At 47.8% G+C, this 12119-nt stretch overlaps 1 long non-coding RNA gene across 1 annotated transcript; it reads right to left on the bottom strand.

The window, feature by feature from the left end:
* Positions 1-1770: 1770 nt before the first annotated feature.
* Positions 1771-11397, bottom strand: LOC102394787. Its single transcript, XR_006547694.2, has 3 exons — positions 9791-11397; positions 2781-5104; positions 1771-2623 (listed from the first exon to the last, which is right to left on the bottom strand). It is a non-coding gene; the product is annotated as an uncharacterized LOC102394787 (long non-coding RNA).
* Between the last annotated feature and the right edge of the window lie 722 nt (positions 11398-12119).

The following is a 12119-nucleotide window of genomic DNA, read 5'->3' as shown; positions in this document are numbered from 1 at the left end:
CCAGTTCATATCTTAGTGAGGGTGAAACAGAAAACATGGGCAATAAAGACAGGTGGTGAAAAGCAGAAGTCCTGCCACCAGGCTGCCCGCTCCAGTCCTGACTCTGCGCTGGTCAAATGTGCAACCTTTGCTTGGTTTCTTTGTCTTTCTCAGCTGCTGCCAAACAGGGAGGCAAAAAGAACCTACCCAAGGGACTGTGTGGAGATAACACAGTATAAGAGCTCTGAGAAGGTCGTCCATTGTTATTATGGGTGTGCAGTTCCTTTCTGAAACCTAGGGGTCCAACTGTGTTTTTGATTCAGAATTTTTCCATTTTTGGGGGGGATGGTTCTGTGCATTCCTTGAATTATGTATAAGTCCCCCGAAGACCAGGTCTGAGAGTCCTGAATAGCATCCTGTAAGCAAACGCGTTAAATAATTCTGCAGCAACCCACTTAGCACTCTAAGTGGGCAAATGCAGGTTATAATCGCCTCATGCAAGTGATGAGATATGAAATAACTTGCAGCATTCGGAGTTTTATGTTTCAGATGTGGAGAAGAATTGAGGATGTACCTTCCATTGATTTTGCTGGTGGGCATGCAATGAGAAAGTGAAGAGAGTCAAAAGGTATAAACTTCCAGTTACAAAATTAAATACATCCTGGGGCTGTGATGTATGGCCTGACGATGCTAATAACACTGTAGTGCATGTTTGAAAGTTGGACTTCTCTGGTGGCTTAGTGGGTAAAGAATCTGCCTGCAATGCAGGACAGCTGGGTTCAATCCCTGGAAAAGGAAATGGCAACCTACTCCAGTTCTTGTCTGGGGAATCCCTTCAACAGAAGAGCCTGGTGGCTACAGTCCGTGGGGACACGACTTAGTGACTAAATCACCGCCACCAAGAGAGTAGATCTTAAAAGTCCTTTTCACAAGGAAAGAAAAATTCTATAACTATGGTTAGTGATGGATGTTAACTAGACTTATTGAAATGATCATTTTGAATTATATTTAAATATCAGTTTCAAAGGGAAGCTAGAAAGAAAGCTGCAGGTAAGACCCCGGATACAGACCCCGGAGTAGACCATGGGGGAGAGGGATGGACATCAGAGGTCCAGGGAGGGGGTCTCGTCATTGTGGGGCAACAATGTTGGCTCAGCCAAGGAGTGACAGAGATGAGCTGGAGGAACAGCAGCGCCCTTCTCACACCTTCAATTTTAGTCCCTGAGCAAACGAGCAGTAACTTTGGAGTAACAGCATCCCCAAGAGTGGAAGGGGAGACAGGGGCTTTACCTCCCCAGCCTCTGAGAACAAGAAGGATTCTGTGGACTTTTCAAAAATGTCTGTCACCTGTTTGTTGCTGCCTAGTCGCTCAGTCGTGTCCAACTCTTTGTGACCCCATGGACTGTATCCCACCCGGTTCCTCTGTCCATGGGATTTCCCAGGTGAGAATACTGGAGTGGGTTGCCACTTCCTTCTCCAGAGGATCTTCCCCACCCAGGGATCAACCTGTGTCTCCTACATTAGCTGGCAGATTTCTTTAATGCTGAGCCACCAGGGAAGGCTGCAACACCTATTAAGCACTTGCTAAATACGAGGCATAGCTGATGCTGTATGTGCAATATTTAATCCCCAAACACTCTGAGAAGCACTTGCCGTCATGCCCGTTGTATGGATTCAGGGCTGCTCTGTAGGGTTTTGCTCAGCATCTCACAGCTAGTAAAAGGAGAGAACAGGGTCTCTAGCATCCAAATGCTGCACTTTACCCAGAGCACTGGCCAATGCCATGGGGCTCCCAGATGCAGAGAAGTGATAGGATTAGAGACTCGGGGCTGCCATGTGTAACTCATTTCCGTTCCCGTTACTTAATTCAGCTCTTAAGAAATCAGCCTGCCCTTCTAGTACAAGAAAAAAAATGAGAAAAAATGCGTGCAGCTCTGATTTTCAGCTCAGAAGCATCGCGCCTACAGCTAAAATAGCCCCTTTGGAATTGGAGAGTGAGGCAAACAGAAGCCCTGGTTATTATAGTTCATTTGATTTAATTAAAGCCATAAAAGCACACCACAGCTTTGCAGTGGGTACTGACCCTTCTGCTTTGCTTGGAGGACTCGGAGGAGTCGCAGTCTTATCTGATGGGCAGAGACCCAAGTCGCCACCGCCACTCAGCTCGCGTTACAGCCTCTTTACCTTGACTTTAGTCTTTTGTACGCTGTTTCTCTTCTGTCCTCTTGTGTTTGGAAGGTGATCTGCTGATCACTTTTTCTGTCTGTCTTACTGGGCCTCCTCCCTGGTCTCCTGTGTCTGGACCCCAGCCCTCCACTCCAAGCCATCTCTTGTCCCCTGAGTGCCCACAAAGCCTTGCTGATGGTATTCCTTGTTTGCAGAAGATAATGACTCTCTCATCTCTTCCTTACTCATCCTACCTCTTGGCCTATTGGTCAAGGTCCTCCCAAGGGTCATCAGTCCTCCCAAGAAGTATGGTTTCTCCACTGTCCTTCTTGAGCAAGAGGCTCCAGGGGGCACCTCAAAGTCACTGGTGTTTAATGCAGCGGCTGAGACCTCACCACCTCCCTTCTTTCCTCTTGACTCATCCATTGGCTGAAAGGGCAGCTGCCCCAGGTAAGTTTTTTTTCCCTTGATCTCAAATCTGCTTAAAAAAAAATTACGTATTATTTTTAATTGGAGGATAATTACTTTACAATATTTGCAGGGCAGCAAAGGAGACCCAGGAAAGGTTTTCAGTGGATCTGTTTTCTCCCCGCTTGCTTGGACTTTCCCGTGCAAATCTTAAAATGGCAACTCACTTCCAACTGAAAGACAGAAGCCAACTCCCCCAATCTGGGCGAGGAGATGCGCGTCTTGCTCATTGCCTGGGCAGGTGTGGAGGCCCCCAGCCTCAGGAAAGAAACAGAAATAGCTTGAAGGAGCTGGAAGGGACCCTTGGGAGGGGGCTGGTAAGCATCTAATATCGAAGGAGCTAGAGACCATTGTCACAGGTATCAACTCAAATATTACAGTGGGAGCTGGGACTCTCAGACAATGTGGCAGCCGTGTGAGGTTTTCTGAATGAGCTCACATGGTCCACTAGCCTGTGTGACTCTGGACCACATCTGCAACACAGCTCCCAAGCCTTGGAGGCTACAGATCAAGCTGAAAGTCACCCCTGGGTGCTTTGGGCCTGTGCTAAAGAGCTGTGATATATGTGGCTCCCTGGAATGAGCCAGATTTCACCATCGCTTCCATCACTTGTGTCTTCCAGGCTCTTCCCAACCTGCCTCCCTCCACCCCCCACCCCTCACCCATAGTGCCTCTTCCTCCTCTCAGTTCCTGATTCTCTGCACCAACCATTGGGCACTTAGGTGTGGTCTTGTGGCACTCCTGGCATCCTATAAGGAACTTGTGCCTAGGGCATTATTCTTTAAATAAGGGTGTGTGTGTGTGTGTGGTTCGGAAGCTTCTGTCAGGAGCAGTAGTTGAGCTCTGTTGAGGAGGCACAAGTTTGGAGTCTTAGTTGTGTGCATACCTGTGTTTGTCAAATAAAAGGCCTTCAAGGATACTCACATCCTCATCCTGCAAGAGACTCTGAAGATGCGTTAAGGAACCTGAGATGGGAGAGTCTCTGAATTACCTGCTTGGACCCAATGTAATCACACGAAACCTTAAAAAAGAGAGAGAAAGAACCTACTGTGCTGCCGTCAGCAAGAGGGAGGGGTGCCGTCACCGCATCAAGAGTGAGTCCTTGCTGGTTTTAAAGCCTGAGGGAAAGCCACAGACCAAGGGATGCAGGCAGCTTTTAGGAGCCAGAAAAAGACAAGGGAATGGATTCTCCTCCAAACCTTCCAGAAAGAAATGCAGGTCCTCTCACATTGTGACATTAGCACGATCTGACCCCCAATTTCAGAATACACGCTCTGCCAGGGGCCTGAAGACTCTCTGAGAATGCACTCTTTCTTCACGAATGTTGCACCTGTGCCATCAATAGACACATGTTAGTAGAATGAACACTTGAACAAGTGAAGGATAAATGCACACAGAGCTCACTCCCAAGGACGACCCTGGACCAAAGGAAAGACGGCAACCTCAAGGTCACAGAGAAGACAGGCCCTTGAGCCCCCGCGTGGGAGGCTGAAGCTGCCATCAGCATCTCCTTTGAGAGGTCTGCCCTTTGGTCACGTGGGAGAGTAACACACACATGGGGGAAAATGCCAGAGAAAGATGAGACTGTAGGTAATTAAGCACTAAATGGAATAAGAGGGCTGTGGGAAGGTTGGATGATGAAAAACTGAGTCTGGAGAAGGTTATTGATGAGTGTGGACTTGACCTGGACTTTGCAGGATGGCCAGGATTGGATACGTGGAGTGGGAAGTTGGACTGATGGAGAGTGGCTTTGTTGTTTAGTCACTCAGTCACATCTGACACTTCGTGACCCCATGGACTATAGCCTGCCAGACTCCTCTGTCCATGGGATTTTCCAGGCAAGAATACTGGAGTGGGTTGCTGTTTCCTACTTCAGGGGATCTCCCCAACCCAGGGATCGAACCTGCATCTCCTGCATTGGCAGGCAGTTTCCTTACCATTGGGGCCACCAGGGAAGCCCAGAGTGGCTTTGTGGGAGTTGATTATGATGAATAGTTACATGGTAGAAACAGCCCCCATCTACTGAGTTCTTCCCAAATGCATCAGCTCATGTAATCCTCCCAAAGACCCTCTAAAGTGTTGCAAAAGATATCTTGACACTTTCTGATGTTTGTGTTCTTGGCTGCCCAGCATCTGATCCCCCTTCTCAGGTGTGGTCAAGTTCTCCCTCTCTGAGCTCTGTGTTCCCTTTCTCACACTGCTGACCAGAGGCTGCAAAGCCCAGACCCTTGCTTCCTCCATTCCCCAGCAACCAGGACATGGACATGTGAGCTGGTGTAACCATCAGATCTTTATCAGGAGCAAGTGGCAGAAAGAAAGGGGACAGGGAGAATTTGTTTCAGCAGCAACACTGGTAGCAACATCTGGATTCCAGAAGCAGTAGGGCACATGGCTTTTCTTGTTCCCAGCATATTTTCTAAGCCTGATTTGATCCAGCCTTCTCAGTGATTCTTTGAGCTACTCAAATCCCGTTAGAAAAGTCCTTGTATACCTAAGTTGATCAGAATAAATCCGTGTTATTTACAACCAAAAAACCCAGCTGATATAGTAGATTAAAATTCTTTTATTGCAGGTTAGGAATTTGAGGCTCAGAGAGGTGAAGGGACTTGCCCAAGGTCACATAGTGTGTACCTGTTTGATTATAAAGCTTGCATTCTTAATACTAATCATGAAATATTCAAAATGAAAATTGTATTATAGAGGTTTCTTTTGTGGCTACTTCAGAGATGGTAGTTGTGTGTGTGTGTGTGAAGGATAATTAGGATAAAACAATTATGTTGCTGGAGATAGTATGTACCAGTAGAACCTTTGTAAATGGCAAACTGGAACCATGCACCAAACCCCTTAAGTGTTCAAGTCCTTTGAGTTAATGATTCCATTTCTGGATCTCTATTCCAAGGCAGTGTTTCATAACATTTTGTTTTATTAACTGACCTTTGCTAAGTTAAGTCGCTTCAGTCATGTCCGACTCTGTGCGACCCCATAGACGGCAGCCCACCAGGCTCCCCTGTCCCTGGGATTCTCCAGGCAAGACCACTGGAGTGGGTTGCCATTTCCTTCTCCAGTGCATGAAAGTGAAAGTGAAGTCGCTCAGTCGTGTCCGACTCTTAGCGACCCCATGGACCCCAGCCCACCAGGCTCCTCCATCCATGGGATTTTCCAGGCAAGAGTACTGGAGTGGGGTGCCATTGCCTTCTCCCAACTGGCCCTTAATTAGATACTATTTTTAGATGCTTTTCTCCTTGGCTCCCCCACCATTTTATATCACAGACATACTATATGGTTGTTTCTGTCCTGCATTTGTATCTGTGTTTTATACATTAAAAGAGTAAGATTTATTTCACCCCCAAGAATCAACTTTAGTCCCCTTAGGAGCAATGATCACTCCCACTGAGAATTCATTCAAACACAAGTATCATGGATTAAAGTATGAACAAAATACCAAGCTATCATAATAGTGATGGTGTTGAATAGTTTGATTATCAACAATTTTTCCTTATCCTTTTCCATATTTTCTAACTTTTTATAATATACTTGTATTGCTTTCCAATAGAAAAATAGTTCATGATATTTTAAAAATTTTTACTGGGGTACAGTTGCTTTGCAATGTTGTGTTAGTTTCTGCTGTGCAGCAAAATGAATCAGCTATACGTATACAAATATCCCCTCTTTCGATTTCCTTCCCATTTAGGTCACCACAGAATACTAAGTCAGATTCCCTGTGCTATACAGTAAGTTCTCATTAGTTATCTAATTTATGCATAGTTTTATGTTTTCAAGGTGGGCTACTTCCCCAAATAGGTCAGGCTGGGTCAAGGAGGTCTGCAGTTCCCCAAGGGGACAGCTGTCTGTTCCATGCTCTTTGCCACTGCCTCACTCCTTCCCTTGCTCAAGACACTGTCCCCACTTCCAGATGCCAAATGTATTAATACCACCAAGCCAGTGTGTGGAGGAAGGGAGCCTGGAGAAGCGGAATTTTCTGTGGTTGAAGCAAGTCTGCAGGCAGTTCAGAAACTTCAGTCCATCCCACAGCGGGAGGCTCAGGAACCCAGGGCAAGTCCTTTGGGCCCCAAGCCTTCAGATAGGTTTTCCAGGCGGACATCCAAGCCCATCATGAAGAGAGGCATTCTGTCGATCACACTGCTGGGGAGATAATGGATGTGAACACCCACCTCTCCCTGGCGCTGTGTGATCTTGTACAATGACACGAGCAGCAGAATGGGCATAATCAGCCAGCAGATACCACCAAGACAGGGCGATTGCTTCTAATGCAAGCATCATGGCTGCTGCAGGTCTGGTCTGGCCAGCTCTAGAGGTCAGTGCTTTGCAATATTCTTTAACATCCCAGGGTATTAAGTCCCTTCAGATCCAGGCAGATACACCCAGAGCCCCACTCAGGACAGGGAGGAGCTCTGGCCCTTCACCTGGGCATATAGCCTGAGAGCAGGGAGATCTGAACTGTCTCTGGCCAGGAAGAAAACACCTGCTATGAACTGAGTGTGTCCCGTGAAATGTGTTATGTTGAAGCCCCAATCCCCAATGTGACAGTATTTGGAGGTGGGGACTTTAGGAGGTAATTAAGGCTAAAGAAGGGCTTAAGGATAGGGCCCTAATCCAAGGATTGGTGGCCTTATAAGAAGACAAACCTCTCTCTCTTCCACTGTGTATGGACATCATAGGGAGACCAGGAAGAGAGAGCTCTCACCAGAACCCAAATCCTGCCAGACCTTGACCTTGGATGTCCCAGCCTCCAGAACTGTGAGAGAATAAATCTCTGTTGTATGAGCCACGCAGTCTGGGGTAGTTCATTCCAGTAGCCTGAGCTGACTAAGACTATCTTCTTCTCAAGGAGGGACCTGTGGATAATCCCCCTCCAGCCACTCAATGGGCCACAGAGAGAATTTTCCCAACTCATCCCCTCCTCTGTGCCTGATCCTTTGCCTGGACCCTCCTCCATTCTCACTTGGAAATCCCTGCAGGTTCACTCATGCACTCATTTCATCAAACTGTTCATTCATCCTTCCCTTAATACAGGTAGCCCCTTGTTTTTGGAGGTTCCCTTTATACCTCTTCACTTTTACAAAATTTCAAGAGCTCCTTATTAATACGTGTGTGTGGGTGTGGGTGCGCTCAGTCGCTTCAGACGTGTTTGACTATGCAACCCCATGGACCATAGGCCACCAGGCTCCTGCATCCATAGGATTCTCTAGGCAAGAATATTGGAGTGGGTTGCCATACCCTTCTCCAGGGGATCTTCCCAACCCAAGGATCGAAGCTGGGTCTCCTGTATTGCAGGCGATTCTTTACCACTGAACAACTGGGGAAGCCCATTAATATCTATTGCTGCCTAAGAAATAACCCACAAATGCAGAGGCTTTAAACAGCACATATTTATGACCTGTGTCTGTGGGGCAGCAGCCTGGGCTTGGCTTAGCTGGGTCCTTGCCTTCAAGGTCTCTCACAATCAAGGCTGCAAGGATCACTTTTCCAAGCTCACGTAGCTGTTGGCAGGTTTCTGTTCTTTGAGGGTTGCTGGATTGTGAGCCTTAGTTTCTGGCTGGTTGTCACCTTCAGTTTCTCTCCACATGGGACTTCCCAATGTGACCAGTGGCCTCATTGAAATGTGCAAACTAGGAAGGCAACAAGAGTCTGCCAGCAAGACAGAGTGACGCAGCTCATCACCTTTATCACAGTTGGAAGCAAGTTACTAGGCCAACCCATCCTCAAGGGGATGGGATTCCATGCTCAAGGGAATCACAGAGGTCTCTGAGAGGCTGCCTCCTACAGTCAGGATGGCGCAGCAGCAGAAGGGTGGAGGCAGGCAGGTAGAGACCCCGAGGGCTTCATAAACCCAGCCAACGAACCAGGGCATCGTCATGTAAGAGATGGATTCTCCTTCTTCTCTTTTAATGCACCTTTCGGTTTGGTTTGGTTTCTCAAAGTGACTTTAGCCTGCTTTGCTCCCTGAAACCCCTTCCTGGAGTTACACGCAGCACACCCTCAGTCCCCATCTTGTTTCCATTCCTGAACTGGTGTCAGTTCACCTGTCATTTAGAAACATCTCAGTAAGATTTGCACAGGTACAACTGAACTCTACTCAAATCCCCTGACCTGACCACAAGCAAGGGACACGCCAAAAAATATCAGTGAGGCATCGTCAGAAGGTTGCTTTTGGCTGTCAGGAAAACCAGGACGGATGAGGAGACCAGAGGGAGTGGTCAGGCTGGGCTGGAACCCTCCTGGGGCTCAGCCCTTACCACAGGTTTCCGAGTTGTTCCCGAATCATGGTGCTGTCAACAGCACTCAGGCGCTGCAAATCCATCAACCTCCCTGCCGTTCAGAGAGCAGCCCCCCAAAAGTCCAAACTTCCCAAACCGCAGCCAACTTTCCCTGAGGAAACAGCCTAAAGTCGTGATTCCCTAATTGCTGGAAATGTCACTTGATTACGGTTGTCACCAGGATGACAGTTCTTTCTTTTCATCTAGGTTGAAAAATGGCCACCATTCTAGCTGTTAGCGGTGTTTACTGGCTTCCTTACCTTGATCAATTTTCCTGCACATGTAAGAGAGTGTTCTTGCCAGAGCTCATTTCTCTGTGCTTAATAAAGCATTTTATGGGCTACTTTTTTGGCCAAAAGCCCCCGTCCTCCACCCTTTGATCACAGACTCTGCACATACAGAACTAGTGTTGAGTAAGCATCACCTGCCCAAGTGCCACCAGCCACATCCAAAACACAGCCTCCCAGCCTCCATTCAGGAGCCCTGAGGACTTCTCCTTGCCTGTGACCCTTAGATTCTTTTGGCCTCCGTCTTTGCCCCGCCTATTATTAATTTCCCAGAAAAGGAAAGAAAAGTACCATCATTGCTGGATTCTGATATTTCCCCCCAAGTACTTCTCTCCATCACGCTCAGCGGTTACTGCACATCCATTTGGAGGATGGCCACCTTTTAAAATGAATGGTGACAAGTTTCCAAGTGCAACAGCTTTGATGTCTCGGCCAGAGGACATCTGCTCGCCTGTTATGACATTTTTACCTTCTAGGTTTAGGCCAAAATTGTCCCCCTGGTCCCTGAGCCCATCTCCCTGCTGGAGTAACACCCTTCCTTTTTTCCTTGGCTTCACATTCTCATCCTCTCCTTCCAACACTTTCACTTCATCCCTCCATGTCATATTTTACCTCAGACCAAGAGACACGCTGCAGCTGACAGTCCATCGTGTTGCCTTTGAAGTGTGCTGGCTCTGGGCTAGGCTCTGGCTGGAGCCACAGCTTACTGGAATTACTTAGAAGGCTTCTTTCCGCTTTGTCTCCTTCCCTGTTTATTCGCGGAGGAGAATATCCATGATCAGGAGGGAAAGTATGGTACAGTCAGTTCTCTGTGTGAGTCAGCCCAGGACACATTTTCTCGCTTCCTTCCCTCCAGCAAAAACCAATAGTGTTGACCGAAGCCCGCCACCCGCTCCCTTCATTTCCAACTTCATCCCCTCTTCCTGCCAATTCCAACATCTCCCCTGCCCGGGAGAGGTGTTGAGGTTTAAGTCAGGGGTTAGCCACCTGCCCAGAAGACCCTGTCCAGAACTGCTGCCCCACAGTAAAAAATTCTTGTGATTTCACCTAGTCCCCCTGCTTCCTTTGCAAAATACAGGGTTACCAGGAGATTTGTTTAACTGCTTTAAAATTATGATTTGCATGCGGGAAAGCTGGGAACAAAAAGCCCCTGTGTGCATAAAAATGCCGCATATGCCTTTGTTTGAGTCCTTTCCAAAAAGAAGTGTGAGCTAACAAATAGCCAGGGTGCCTGTGGGCTAAATGAACTATCAGGTCACCTGATGGTCTTGCGAATAAACCTCATCTGGTGCCTGGCCTCCATTCCCCTAGGACACCTCCAGACTGACGCTTGTTTCTCTGCAAGTTATGCCTTGTCTCCAATCAGGAGGCTCTGCAGCCAGGACGCCCTACTGCAGGAGACCACAAAGATGAGCAAGAGGACCATCTGAGGATATGGTCAGCGGGCACACAGTGCTAGGCACTTACAAGGACGCAAAAATGTTACTTGGTGAGCCATCTGCACTGCTGAGTCCACCACCCTCCGGTTGCCAAGCCAAGATGAATAAACTGGAGTTCAGGTAGCCCTCGAGACTCTTGCAAACCTTAATTCAAAGAGGAAGAAACTGATAGAAAGCCCTGCTCACCATCAAATCTCCACCTCCTGAAAATGCTGTGTGTCAAAACAGCAGTGAGTCATAAAACCTTAGTGGGTGTCACCCTGCCCTCTCCTGGAAGTGGAGTTCTGGAAGGCAAGGAAAACGCCCACGATCACACTGCAGTCTTTCCCGGATAGATTAAGTCTAAATTTCAGGGCTTCGCTGAAGGGTCAGTGGTAAAGAATCCATCTGCCAATGCAGGAGACAGGGGTTTGACCCCTGATCTGGGAAGATCTCACATGCCTCAGAGCAACTAAACCCGTGCTCTAGAGCCTGTGCTCCACAACAAAAAATGCCACCGCAGGGAGAAGCCTTCGTACCGCATCTGGAAAGTAGCTCTTGCTCGCCGCAACTAGAGAAAAGCCTGCACGCAGCAACGAAGACCCAGTGCACTCAAAAATAAATAAATAAAATAAAAATTTAAAAAGTCTAAATTTCAATCTATGACTTGCAGTCACTCAGATGCAGGCTCTAACAATGGCGTCCCTCGAGGATTTGCTACTAAAAATGAAGTTGTAATTGTAAAGTCCTCCTTACCAAATAACACTCAGAATGTTCTGTTCAAAGTACAGTGAAGCAGAGTGTTACCACCACAGAGACCCCCAAAGCCAGCGCATGGACAACTGAACCTGGCAGCACTGCCCCCTACCCCCAGCACCCATCACCTCCACCAGAGCCCACACCGTGGTCCAAGCACCTGCCTGCTTCCTGCTTCTTGCCTGGATTTCTGCCCATGACCACCTTCTCAGCCCTCTCCCTGCCTCATCCTCCACTTTTTCCAATCCAATCTAGACACAGATGCAAGCAGTGAACCATGCAAAATGCCAACTAGATCCTGTGGTTCCTTGATATCAAATCCCTCCATGCATCCCCAGGTGTAAGCTGGACAGAGTCCAGCCTATATCATGCCACACGGCCAGCCTTTTGTGATCTGGCTTCTGCCTTCATTTCCAGCACGAATTTCTCCCATCCCTCTGCCCAGTCGTGCAGAAATGCCTACCAGCTCTTCCACTCTTTTGTGCCTTTGCCTGTATTATTGCCTCTTCATACAAGGCCACACCTATCTTCTATCTCCTGAATATTAAGTCCACTCATCCTTGAAGGCCCAGCTCCAAGGCTCTCTAAGGAAGTCCTCCCGCACCACCATAACTTGTAGCAATTTGTGCATGCCCTGATCACATGGCAGAATTAATGCTTATATTTCAGTTCCACATTAAACTATAAATCCTGAAGCCTGAAAACAGAGCTCTGCCCAACTGTGTGTCCTAGCACATTGCCCAAGATGTAGGGGCTACAGAAGAGAT

Source organism: Bubalus bubalis, chromosome 22, assembly GCF_019923935.1.
Source record: "Bubalus bubalis isolate 160015118507 breed Murrah chromosome 22, NDDB_SH_1, whole genome shotgun sequence".
Taxonomy (NCBI): domain Eukaryota; kingdom Metazoa; phylum Chordata; class Mammalia; order Artiodactyla; family Bovidae; genus Bubalus; species Bubalus bubalis.
Note: the sequence above shows the minus strand (reverse complement) of the source record. Positions and strands in the feature narration are given on the sequence as shown.